We start from the raw sequence: 13843 nt of genomic DNA on the forward strand, positions 1-13843 counted from the left end.
AAAATTTGCAGTGTGATGTCACTGAAATTATACATTGAAAAATTGATTGTCTGTTAAGCCTTTCATCTGCTAGAATACAGTGATAGTTTCGCTTCTTTCATGTGTAAATCACAAAACCTTTTTTTTAAAAGTTGCATTCTCAGGTTAGCTGTTAACAATGGTGATAGCTAGACAATATGTTGAAGGTGTTAGCCCCCTGTGTTCTCTGTCTATGACCTGATGTTTAGATTGATTCTAATCTAAAAAGTGAGATAACGGAGTTTTACATAAATTCATGCAGTTTTTGAGGTCAGAGTTCTACATGAATGTATGCAGTTTTTGAGCAAAGTGCAATGTAACTCTGCAAGTACAAATTCACCCCACAAAATATATGTGTGCAAGTGGGTCTTTGCCTGTCTGTGTGTGTGTGTCTGTCTGGGGTGGGGGTTGTGAGTGTGAGAAAGTGTGTGTGTGTGTGTGTAGTGAGTGCAGAGTGTCTTAAGTCTGTGAGGGGGTGCATGTGTGAGTGTTTATGTCTATAAGGGTGTGTGTGGGTGTCTGTGTGTACTTTTGTCCGTGTGTATGTGAGAGTGTGTGTGTGTAGTGCAATGGTGATCACCTGTAATGTGACATGAACCCAAGGTCCCGGTTGAGGCCCTCCCTATGGATACCAACCGGGACTTATGTTCAAGTCACATTACAGGTAATCACCATTGCACTATACACACACACACAAATATTCCTACACACACACACTCTCACATACACATGTTCAAAGGTACACACAGATGCGCACATAGACACCCACACACACCCTTATAGACACACACACTCCCACACTCACACATGCACCCCCTCACAGACTTAAGACACTGCACTCACTACACACACACACACACACACACTTTCTCACACTCACAACCCCCACCCCAGACAGACACACACACACAGACAAAGACCCACATATATTTTGTGGGGTGAATTTGTGCTTGCAGAGTTACGTTGCACTTTGCTCAAAAACTGCATACATTCATGTAGAACTCTGACCTCAAGAACTGCATGAATTTATGTAAAACTCTGATTCTAATCTAAAAAGTGAGATAACAATCTAAACATCAGGTCATAAACAGAGAACACAGGGGGCTAACACCTTCAACATATTGTCCAGCTATCACCATTGTTAACAGCTAACCCAAGAATGCAACTTTAAAAAAAGGTTTTGTGATTTACACATGAAAGAAGCGAAACTATCACTGTATTCTAGCAGATGAAAGGCTTAACAGACAATCAATTTTTCAATGTATAATTTCAGTGACATCACACTGCAAATTTTTGCTATAAACTCTGTGTTTCGATCAAGCCCTCCACTATCACTTGATGAAGGAGCGTCGCTTCGAAAGCTAGTGTGCTTCCAATTAAACCTGTTGGACTATAACCTGGTGTTGTGTGATTTTCAAATTATTAACAGTATCTTCAAACTTATCACAAGGTTAAAAATATCAAAAATGGAAAGGATAAACAAAATCTCATTTAAATTCCCAAGGGAGCACAAATACCATGTTTTATTCCTAAACAATCTTCCATTGCTTCTCACCAACAAACATTCATTTTTGGAATGACATCATAGTTGCCACTGTCCACTAATTTCCCTGGATACTACCAACTGCTGCAGGTTTAATTCTTGTCTTTTGCAGCATGACCCATAAGCTTTGGTATTAAGAACATAAATCAAGATGAGTTTTACTGACCCAATAAAAATAAAAATCTCTTTCACTATGTTTTTTGTAAATAATTATAAGTGTATCATTTTGCAATTACAGTATTATTTTATTTACAATGTTACAGTGATATTTCACATGAGATTATCTTTTAGCAGTTCTTTCATAGTACGGATGCTTTGCAGTCATTTGGTGTACAGTGTGTTCATCTGGAGAGTATTATATTTGGTAATTCAACCAGTCTGTCAGTCTCTTGATATTGCCAATTACTAAAAATAAACATAAGTAAATGCCAAAAATTCAGGTAGTTCCTGATGCATAATAATTTTGAAATGCATTGTGGAAGATGGATTTTCTGAATATGTCAATTTGTTTCCTGTTCTGAGTAGCATCCTTCTTGCATTATTCTACTACTGGGTAGCATCTACACAAACTCACCACACATACCCATGTCACAAGAGGGTGTCGCATATGCAGTCACATTGGTCAATCTTCTCACGTGGTTCTCTAAATTGGAAGATTACTATGTTTGGCTGAAGCCAAGTCATAGAGGTGCTAGGTCAACGTGGTACAATAGGATATTGATGTCTGTGGTGATCAGGTATTCATGTTTGCCACATGAAGAATGGGGTGAATCTTAAAAGCAATCTTGTGGAGACAAACTGCATGTGGGAGACAGGACTTAAAGTGAAAAATAGTGCAATTAGTGCAGTTCTTTCAAAAGTAGCAGCAAATAGTCACTACACCGTACAGCAACTAAATCTTTTTCAACATCCTATCAGCTCCTTAAATGTGTCTCTTTATTGCAATAAATGTTGGCCCAGCTAATGATGCCCACATCCTGTGAATTATTTTTTTTTAAAATCATGTTATAATTTTTACAATGTGAAGGATTGCTTTTCCTCTGGGTTTTCTATATATCTCTGGCATTGTTATGCATTGTGGCAGACAGTGGAACTATGTGCTCAGTTAAGGCTGCTGCAGGGTCCTAATGTCAATCTGATTAAAATCTTACACTTAATGAAAAGCCTTGATTTGCCACATGACTGATGGTGAGTGCATTTGACAACTCTGTCCTCGTGCATGTTTAATAGGCAGAATGAGAATTTCTCATGTTCTTACTAATACTAATTACAGCTATACTGTTACCACAGAGTGTCTTAGTTATTCTGGTAAACATCCAACAGGCCTATTCATGAGATGTGCCCTTAGGCATCAAAATTTAACCTAGCGATTTGGCTCTTTTGCCCCACTAAATTGAGCTAAAGCATTCCATATTTTATGTATCGCTGCATCACAGCCATCCTGGAACTGAGGCATACCAGAGTTCATAATGACTTGATTCCCTAGCACCCCAGCTTAACTATGTAAACCATAGTCCTACGTTCTGTATGGGAAATTCAAGTTCAAAGTGGGTTAAGGTCTGGTACCATGTAGGTTGTGCCACATTGTACCAGGTCTTAAATGGCAGACCTAACCGTCCTTAAAGGGATGGCTGGAGGAAATCTGAAAAAAGTAACTGTCACAGAACTCCTTGTTATAGGACTGAGTAAAATTTCTTCAGTTGCAATTCATTGGCCTTGCACTCTCTACCATTACCCCACAGTGACTATGTGACAGCTGGCAGGTAAGCATGCAGTCCACTGGACCACCTGCTGCTCTTGTCTATCTCGATGGTAAAGATTGCAGATTTGGCAAGTGCCTTGGTGAGACACTGCAGTGCATCTTATAGGTAACACACACTGCTACTGTGTTTTGGTGGTGAAGGGAGTAAATTTTTAAAATCAATGGATAAGGTGTGGGTCACTTTGTCCTGGACGTTTGGAGCGTTGTTGGTGCTGCACTCATCCAGGCAAATTAAAAGTATTCCATTTTGCCATTGCCTTGATGATGATCTGGGTTCTTTCATCAAAGTAATTAATATAACTTGCAAATACTTGAGACTCCATTTCAGATCCTTGTGGCACTTAAGATGACCAATTCATACCTACTCCCTATTTCTTGATAATTCCTCACCGTTTTGTTCTCTGCGCCTTATCCAGCTCAGGCTTTATCCACAGCACTCTCTTTACTTTCTCACGAAAGATCTCAGAAAGAAAAAGTCTTCGCCAAACGTGGTTTCTCTTCCACAAGGATGTGTCGACCCTGCCCGAGTGCACTGTCATGTTGAAAGTGAGAGTTTTCTGGACCTTTCACCGGCTGAAACCAGCAGCGTTCTGAAGAACACCCAAGGGGTTGCTGCAGTTTGAAACCAACTTTCCCCCAGCTACCATCATTCCTGAGGAAGGGTCACCAGATTTTGATTTTGATTTATCTGCACAGATGCAGCCAGGGCTTTTCCAGCCAACTTCTGTTTTTGTCAGAGATGATGAGAATTGGTCAGCGCCCTCGTGAAGGGCGGAGTGTCAATAACTCCGCTGAACGCATGGGACATTTTCTCACCCTCTTCCCCCAGAATGTTATTTGTTTAATTAATTAATTATTTATTTATTTATTTCTCACATTATCCTCTCCATCCTCCCTCCGGGTTTGCCGGAGGCTCGAGCAGGAACCGTTGGGTTCCGTTGGCGGTTCCGCCACTCACCTTGATTGACGTCTCCTGCCGCCTATCAGGTGCCGGGTTGGTCCGACCGTCACACACCTGTCCCGCCCATTAATCAATCAGTGAGTTTCCATCCCCCTTCACCCGTCACACTCCACGTCCCCCTGAAAGTGCTCCTACAAACCCCGCCCCCTCGCCTTGACTGACATTCCATTGAACCTATTGGATGCCGATAGTGATTCTACGTCATCGATTTGTCCGGCTTCTAGCCTATCCGTAGCGCCCTTGGCGGCAATAGACACGCCCCCTAACCCGGGACTCGTTCATCTCATCCCTCTGAGCGGCTCGCCGCCGTCCCTGGTTCCCCTTGTTTTCACTGGCACCTCTGTCATCCTATCACATGTCGAGATACGCATGGGCACGCCCTCCAGGCGTATCCGCGAATCCGATCTGTACTCCGCCTTCATCGTCAGATTATTGACGTAGCCTTCGTCCAATCGACACCGAGATTGGCCCTGCCTGTCTTCGGGCATGAGGAGGCGCAGAGCGCCAATCAGGGGCCAATCAACGTGATTGATCTTGTCGGCCGGTCCAGTTTGATTAGAAATGGGAAAGCAAACGGCCTGGCGAAAATGGGGGTAAGTGATTGTTTTAGGCTCCAGCCGTAACGACAGGGAGATCGCGAGGAGAGTGGATTAGCAAAGTGTCTGTCAGGGGCGAAGGTGCATCCATAACCGTTAACTGTTTATCCCAGGTTGCTGCAGTTTGTACTAGTCATCAAATATTATACAGCAAGGTTCAGTGTGATGCTGTCTGTGTAAGAAAGAAAACATATTCATACAACACCTTTCTTACATAACATTCTGGTAAACTAAAACACTACAGCAAATGCAGGGATGCGGTGGAACTAATTTGCCCACAGGCAGCTCCTGCAAGCAACAGAGACCATGACCTGATGTTCCTACCCCTCCTCCCATCCTTGGTGTTGGTATGGATAAGCCACCCTGTGGAGGATGGGGAATGTTGGCTCATTGACCGAAGTAGAAACGTGGGATGTTTCACCCCAGAGGTTTAGGTCTCATCTGGAAGAAGACCATATCTCTTGCAGCACAGGGAGAGGGGTTGTTGACAAGAGATTGGCGATGTGAGGAGAGTGTTTACCTCTGGTGCAAGTGGCGAGGATCTGGGCTGCAATGGTCGAACGAAGGCAATTTGAATCCAGGCTTTCAAAATAGAATTGGCTTATCTCGCGTAGTGAGCAAAGTTATTGGGCTCTGGGGAAAAGGGTCAGGGATTAGATCTGGGTGAATGTTTGTTATAAAGAGCTGGCATGGACACGATGGACCAAATGGTTTTGTTCTGGGCTGTAGTCATTCCATGAATCTAATTTGTTCATGATGCTTTCTCTGTATGTTGTCATTCCAAATTGTGACCTTCTTCACCCAAAGGGCTGTGAATCTGTGGGATTTCCTGTCTAATGAAGCAGCTGAGGCTATCTTGTTGAATGTTTTTAAGGCAAAGATAAATTTTTGAATAATAAATGAATTAAGGGTTATGGTGAGCAGGTGGGTAAGTGGAGCTGAGTCCATGAAAAGATCAACCATGATCTCGTTGAATGATGCAGCAGGTCCCACAGGTCACATATTTCTTATGTTGTTATGAACTCAACATTTCCCAATTGTCATGTCTCAGCTAAGTCTGGCAGCTAATGTTACTGTTTCCCAAGAAAAGAAAAGGCATAGTATTTAAAGAAAAACATGTAAATCAGCAGTCAACTTTGGCTGTGACTTTGGCGTTTCACTGATGAACAGAAGAATGTTTGTTGTTGGAGCTACAATTTGTAGGAATTTAGCTTAAAAATGTGATTGGTAAGAATCTTCACGGGACTGCTACCCTTAATATAAGTTACACAAAAGAGTGAGCAGTACTGGGCAGCAACTTTGCATTTTTCAGTCTGCAATATAATACTGTGGAAAGAAGAATCAAAGACGAAAGTTACTTTGGCAATGCAGTCTTTAATCCTACTTCTCTAAAATTATTCTAAGCTAACATTTCTTTCTTGCGCATGATTGGCTTACTTTGTTGGTGTGATTAACTCCATGCACTGACTTCCACTTTCTCAATAACTTCAGCAGACCAGAGAAGAAACTAAAATTTGTCAAGTAAAGGGGTTAGACTTGTATTTCTGCAGCCTCTGTTATGACCTCAACATCTGAACTATTTTGCAGCCAGTGAGGTGCATTTTTTGAAATCCAGTCACAATTGTAAAGTAATTCCCAATCTTTTATCAGTTATATAATATTCTGCCAAGCTGATTTTCCTATTGAAGCAAACAATTTCACATTTATCCATGATATACTGCATCTGCTATGCATTTGCTTACTTGTCTAAATCACCTTAAAAGTTCTTTCCATCTTTTTCATCTCACACATTCAACCCAGTTTGTGTGGCATCTGGAAAACTTTGAACATTATATTTGATTCTCTCATCCAATTTATTGATATAGATTAGATACAGGAAACAGGCTTTTCGGCCCAACCAGTCCACACCAACCCACCCAGACCCATTTCCCCTTGACTAATGCACTATGGGCAATTTAGCATGGCCACATCACCTGACCTGCACATCTTTGGACTGTGGGAGGAAACTGGAGCACCCGGAGGAAACCCACGCAGACACAGGAAGAATGTACAAACTCCACACAGACAGTCACCCTGGGAACAAACCTGGGACTCTGGTGCTGTGAGGCTGCAGTGCTAACCACTGAGCCACCAACACATTAATGATTTCTGTTTTCACTGTGGTAGTTTACAAAAATTTAAGGATTTCTCTTGAGTGGTACCTTTGGTCGAAACCTTATTCATCCCATGGAAGTACGATTTCCCAATGATGTTCATCTGGAGGCCCAATAACTGATCGGAAGAGCTCTAAAAATTACCCGGAGAGGATGGCAAACAAATGCAAGTTGTTGTTGCCTGCCAGTATTTTGTTCCGTCGTCTCTAGTGAGGGTCAGAGAAAGGCCCGACCATGACAGTGATCCATAGATTTGCGATAAATGTGTTTCTTTTTTTAGGCATCACATCATATATGTTGTGAATAGCTAGAGCATAAGCTCTCTACATCTCTCTGATGTCACATTTGTATATATCTATAAACTTTAGCCTTCCACGCTAAAACAAGGCCCATTTCTTCCTATTTTGTTTCCTTTCTCAGAGGAAGGAAATTCATTAAATTCATTCCAGCGTTTAAACCCCAGCACTTTGATATGTCATAGTAATCCCTTATGAGAGACTTTCTGAAAATACAAATGCATCACATCTATTGGCCATAAAGATGTACAGCACGGAAAAAGACCCTTCGGTCCAACTTGAGCATGCCAACCAGATATCCCAATCCAATCTAGTCCCACCTGCCAGCACCTGGCCCATATCCCTCCAAACCTTTCCTATTCATATACCCACCCAGATGCTTTTTAAATATTGTAATTGTACTAGCCTCCACCACTTTCTCTGGCAGCTCATTCCATGCACATACCGTCCTCTGTATGAAAAAGTTGCCCCTTAGGTTTCTGTTATACCTTTCCCCTCTCACCCTAAAACCTATGCCCTCTAGTTCTGGACTCCCCCAGCCCAGGGAAAATACTTTGTCTATTCATTCTATCCATTCCCCTCATGATTTTATAAACATCTATAAGGTCAACCCTCAGCCTCTGACGCTCTAGGGAAAACAGCCCTAGCCTATTCAACCTCTCCCTACAGCTCAAATCTTCCAGCCCTGGCAACATCCTTGTAAATCTTTTCTGAATCCTTTCAAGTTTCACAACATCTTTCCTATAGGAAGGAGACCAGAATTGTATGCAATATTCCAACAGTGGCCTAACCAATGTCCTCTAAAGCCACAACAATACCTCCCAACTCCTCAAACGAAATTCCAGTAGATTTGTCAAAAAAAAAATCCCTTTCATAGGTCACTATTTACATAGATGATTTGGAGTTGGGGATCACATGCAGTGTGGCAATGTTTGCAGATAACACTAGGATGAGTGGCAGAGCAAAGTGTGCAGAGGACTGAAACTTTGCAGAGGAATATAAATACTTTTAAGTGAGTGGGTAAAGGTCTGGCAGATGTAATACAATATTAACAAATGTGAAGTCATTCATTTTGGTTGGAATAACAGTAAAAAAGACTGATACTTGAAAGGTAAAAAGTTACAGCATGCTGCTATGTCGAGGGGCCTGGATTTCCATGTGCATGAATCACAGAAGGTTGGCCTGCAAGTACAACAGGTAATTAAGAAGGCAAATGGAATTTTTGTCCATCATTGCTAAAGGGATTGAGTCGAAAAGCAGGGAGGAGATGTTGCAGCTGTATAGGGTGTTGGTGAGGCCACACCTGGAGTTCTGTGTGCAGGTCTGATCTCCTTTCTCAAGAAAGGTACAGAGGAGGTTCACTTGGTTGATGGTTTGCCTTATGAGGAAAGACTGAGTAGACTGGGATTATATTAATTGGAATTTAGAAGAATGAGGGAGGATTATCAAGGGAGTAGATAAGATGGACATGGATAGGATGTTTCCACTGGCAGGTGAAACTAGGACAAGAGGGCCTAGCCTCAAAATTCGGGGAACAGTGTTAGGACTGAATTGACAAGGAACGTCTTCACCCAGAGGATTGTGAAGCTATGGAGCTCCCTGCCCAGTGAAGTGGTTAACACTACTTCAGTAAATGTTCTTAAAGCTAAGATAAATGCTATTTTGAAAAAAAAGGAATTATGGGTTATAGTGAGAGGATAGGTCATTAGAGCTGAGTCCATGAAAAGATGATCTTATTGAATGGCAGAGCAGGCTTGAAGGGCTAGATGGCCTACTCGTGCTGCTAGTTCTCTGAATTCTTACTGATCCATGTTGACTTAATTCAAATGTGTTCTTATGTTCTAAATTTACATCCTTTATAGTGACTCCAATATCATTCCTGTTATTGAAGTTTGACTAATTAGTTTGTAATTCCCATTTTTCTTTCTCCCTCCTTTTTACAAGAGTGGGCTTACATTTGTGGCTCTCCAATCTGGGGTCTGTTACAGAATCTAAAGAATTTTCAAACCTTAGAACAAATACATCTTCTATTTTTATTGCTACTTCCTCCGCCCTCTACCCTGGGATATATATTATCAGGCTTTAGAGGTTTATCAGATATCAGTTCCTATAATGATTCTAACATTTTTTTTTAATATAGTGATATGAATCTCCTTCAATTCCTCCTTCTCCATAGAACCTTGTTTCCCTCACATTTCTGGTAAACTATTTCTATCTTCTTCCATGAAGATACAACTAAAGCAATTGCTTAATTTCTGTGTCATTTCCTTGTTCTCAATTCTCACTTATTAATTCTCCTTCTTGGACTGTAAGGGGCATTTAACTTCATGAACCTTTTCTTTTCACAAGCTTTTCAAAGAGTTTTCAGTGTGCTTTTACGTGCCTTGTATGTTTACTCCCATACTTTACTTTTTGCCTCTTAGTCAATCTCTGTGTTTCTTCCCTAAATTTTAAATTGCCCAATCCTCAAGCTTGCTACGTCTTTTTGGCAACTTTATATGAGTAATCTTTGGATCTAACATGATCCATATTTCTTTTATTTGCTAAACTAGGGCTACCATTCCTGTTGTGTCCTTTCACCAGAAAGGAATCATGTTGAAATGCAAACATTTGATCCTTAATTGTTAGCCATTGCCTATCTACCATAATGTTTTTAAATTAGGTTGCCCAGTGTATTGTAGCCAACTCATCCCACTTATATAAGAACATACATTAGAACTAGGAGCAAGAGCAGGCCATCTTGCCCCTCGAACCTGCTCCACCAATCAATAAGATCATGGCTGATCTTTTTGTAGCCTCAGATCCACTTATCTGCCCTCTCACTATAACCCTAAATTCCTTTACTGTTCAAAAAATTATCTATCTTAGCTTTAAAAACATTTATTGAGGAAGCCTCAACTACTTCAGTGGGCAGGGAATTCCATAGATTCACAACCCTCTGGTGAAGAAGTTCCTTCTCAATTCAGTTCTAAATCTGCTCTCCCTAATTTTGGGCCTGTGTCCTCTCGTCCTAGTTCCAATAGCCAGTGGAAACATTTTCTCTATTTCTATTTCTCTCCATAATTTAATATGTTTCTCTAAGATTCCCCCTCATTCATCTAAATTCCAGTGAATATAATCTCAGTCTGCTCAGTCTCTCCTCATAAGCCAACCCCCTCAACTCCGGAATCAACCTAGTGTACCCTTCCAGTACCAGTACATCCTTTCTCAAGTAAGGAGACCAAAAGTGTACACAGTACTCCAGGTGTGGCCTCAACAGCACCCTACACAGCTACAACAAGACCTCCCTGCTTTTAAACTCAATCCCTTTAGCAATGATGGACAAAATTCCATGTGTCTTCCTACTTGTTGTACCTGCAGACCAACCTTCTGTGGTTCATGCACAAGGACACCTCGGGTCCCTTTGCACAGCCACATGCTGGACTTTTTCACCATTCAAGTAATAGTCCTTTTTACTGTTATTTCTACCAAAATGGATGACTTCACATTTATTAACATTGTCCTTCATCTGGCAGACCTTTATCCGCACATTTAAACTATACGTGTCCCTTTGCAAAGTTTCGCAGTTTTCTGCACACTTTTCCAAATGACTCATCTTAGTGCCATTTGCAAACTTTAACACTACACATGGTCCCCAACTCCCCAAATCATCCATGTAAATTGCAGTCCCAACACTGATCCCTGAGGCACGCCACTAGTCACTGATTGCCAACCAGAAAACACTCAAATATCCCCACTCTTTATTTCCTGTTAGTTAACCAATCCTCTATCCATGCTCATTCACATTGCCCGTAACGCCATGCATCTTTATCTTATGCATCAGCCTTATCTTATGCAGCACCTTATCGAATGCCTTTTGGAAATCTAGGTTTACCACATCTACTGGGTCCCCGTTGTCCACCCTGCTCATAATGTCTTCATAGAATTTCAAAAGATTAGTTAAACGTGACCTGCCCTTCATGAACCCATGCTGCGTCTGCCCAGCGGGACAATTTCTAACTAGATGCCTTGCTCTTTCTTCCTTGATAATAGATTCAAGCAATTTCCCCACTACAGAAGTTAAGCTAACTGGTCTGTAATTCCACATCTTTCATCTGTCTCCCTTTTTTAAACAGTGGCATCATATTTGCTGTTATCAGAGGTGCTGGAACTGCCACAGAGTCCCATGATTATTGGAAATGTACCACAAGTGCATTGGCTATTCTTCCATCATCTTTTCTAGTACCCTGGGCACTAAAAGTAGTTTCATTTGTTTTGATTTCGGACCCCAGCTGAGGATTGAGCTACTTAACTCTACATTACAATGAAGAATCCTATCATGTTGTGGTCACTTAAGGACCATTTAGAACAGGCTTATTAATTAACCCCTTCATATTGTAGAAAATCAAACCTACAATAGCCTGTTCCCAAGTTGGTTCCTCAATATATTCGCCTAAAAAAGATCTAGTACTTGCTCCAGGAATTCATTTGCAGCAGTGTTATTGCTAATGTGGTTTGCCTAGCAAGCTAGGCAACATCAGGAGGTGGCGAAGTAATGTTTCGGGTGTAACCCTTCTTCAGGTCCAAGGAAGGGTTACACCTGAAACGTTGACTTCTCTACCTCCTGATGCTGCTGGCTTGCTGTGTTCTTCCAGACTCCTGCTTATCTACTTTGGATTCCAGTATCTGTAGTTTTTTTTTGTCTCTAATGTGGTTTGCCCAGTCTATATGTAGGTTAAAATCACTAATGATTACTATAATGTCTTGTTGCATGCATCTTTAGTTTCTGTTTGATGCAGTCTCCATTGTTAGTTATCGCGACTGTTTGAAGGCTTATAGTCCATCCCCACTCATGTTTATCATGCCTTGTGACTTCTGAACTCCACTCAGACTGATTCTACATTTAGATTTTCTGCACCAATATCCTGTTTTACAATTGCATTGACTTTATCTTTCACTAACAAAGCCACTCCTTTATGTTTTTGTCTGCGCTTCCTGAAGATTGAATATCCTTGGATGTCCAGTTCTCAACCTTGGTCACCTTGTAACCATGTCTCTATAATCAGAATCATATTGTACCTGTTTACAACTATTTGTGGAGTTAATTTGTATACCTTATTGTCAATACCACTTGCATTCAGATACAGTACATTTAGACTTGACTTTTTTTGACATTTTTACTCTTTTGTGTCCTTATTTGCTGCTAACCCATGTTTCCTTGCATTCCACTTTTGTTTTGTACTTTTCTATCTTTTATTTCCAGCTTTATTTCCTTCAGTCTTGTTTCCCCACTCGGGCTCTCATCCCCTTGCCACTATAGTTTGAACCCTACCTCACTGTACTAGCTAATCCTGCACAAATATTGGTCCCAGTCCTAATGAGGTGCAATCCATCCAGCTAGTATAGACTCCGTATTCCCCGGAATTGGTCCCAGTGCCTCAAGAATCTAAATCCCTTCATCCTATTCCAGCCTCCCAGTCCACACATTCAAACGGTCTGTTCTCATTTTGCTAATATTGCGAGCACATAGCACTGGGAGTAATCCTGAGATTACTACCAGTGAGGTTCTACATAGTAATTTATCTCCTGGCTCTTTCTAGTCAGCTTGCAGGACATTATTCCTCTTTTAACCAATTTTGTGAGTACTGACATTCACCACAACATTTTGCTGTTCTCTGTCAGAATGTCCTCAGCTGTTCAGTGACGCCCTTCACCCTGGCACCAGGAAGGCAGCATACCTTCCTGATGTCACATCTGTGGCTGCAAAAATGTCAAATCTATTCCCATTGCAACAGTATCCCTGTAACTCTTGCTCTCTCACTCTTTTCTCCCCACCTGTGTAGCTGAGTCACTCAGACCTGAATCTTGCTGCGTTCACCTGAGAAACCATCTCCCAAAAGGGAATTCTAATGAAGTGGAGTCAGCATGGCTTAATGAAAGGGAAATAGTTTCTGATGAATTTGTTAGCATTTTTTTTGAGGATGTGTTGCATTAGGATTTCCAGAAGGCAGAATATCTTTCAAATGGCTAAGTCATAAAGTAAGAGCCCATGGTGTTGGAGGTAGTATATTGATGTGAATAGAGAATTGGCTAATGGCAGAAACAGCAAGTAGGGATAAGGAGTTTTTTTTTCAAGTTGGGGACCTGTGAGCAATGGAGTTGTTTGTACATACAGAATGTAAATGTTCCACAAAGTAGTTGCCTCGTCTTTGTTTCATCTCTCAAATGTCGAGGAGACCACATTGTGAGCAGCGAATACAGTAGACCGGATTGAGTGAAGTGCAAGTAAATTGCTGCTTCACCGAGAAGGTGTGTCTGGGCCCTGAGATAGTGAGGAAGGAGGATGTAAACAGGCAAGTGTTGCACCTCCTGTGATTGGATGGGACTGTGCGGTAGGGGGTATAGGTAGTGGAGCAGGCATGGACCAGTGTATTCCAGAATGAATGGCCCCTGCAAATTGCTGACAAGGTGAGAGTGTCTGCTGCTGGCATCCTGCTAGAGGTGGCTTTTAATGCTTTGGATGCGGGATGGAGTT

The 13843-nt window shown here is 41.5% G+C and overlaps 1 protein-coding gene across 1 annotated transcript in view; it reads left to right on the plus strand.

Annotated features, from left to right (window-relative positions):
* Positions 1-4769: 4769 nt before the first annotated feature.
* tmem268 (transmembrane protein 268) overlaps positions 4770-13843 on the plus strand; it is a 37184-nt gene continuing 28110 nt past the window's right edge. Inside the window, exon 1 of the mRNA XM_072549967.1 lies at positions 4770-4877. The gene's annotated coding sequence lies outside the window, so the exon portion shown is untranslated. The remainder of the gene's footprint in view (positions 4878-13843) is intronic.

This window comes from Chiloscyllium punctatum, chromosome 30 (genome assembly GCF_047496795.1).
Source record: "Chiloscyllium punctatum isolate Juve2018m chromosome 30, sChiPun1.3, whole genome shotgun sequence".
Lineage (NCBI taxonomy): Eukaryota > Metazoa > Chordata > Chondrichthyes > Orectolobiformes > Hemiscylliidae > Chiloscyllium > Chiloscyllium punctatum.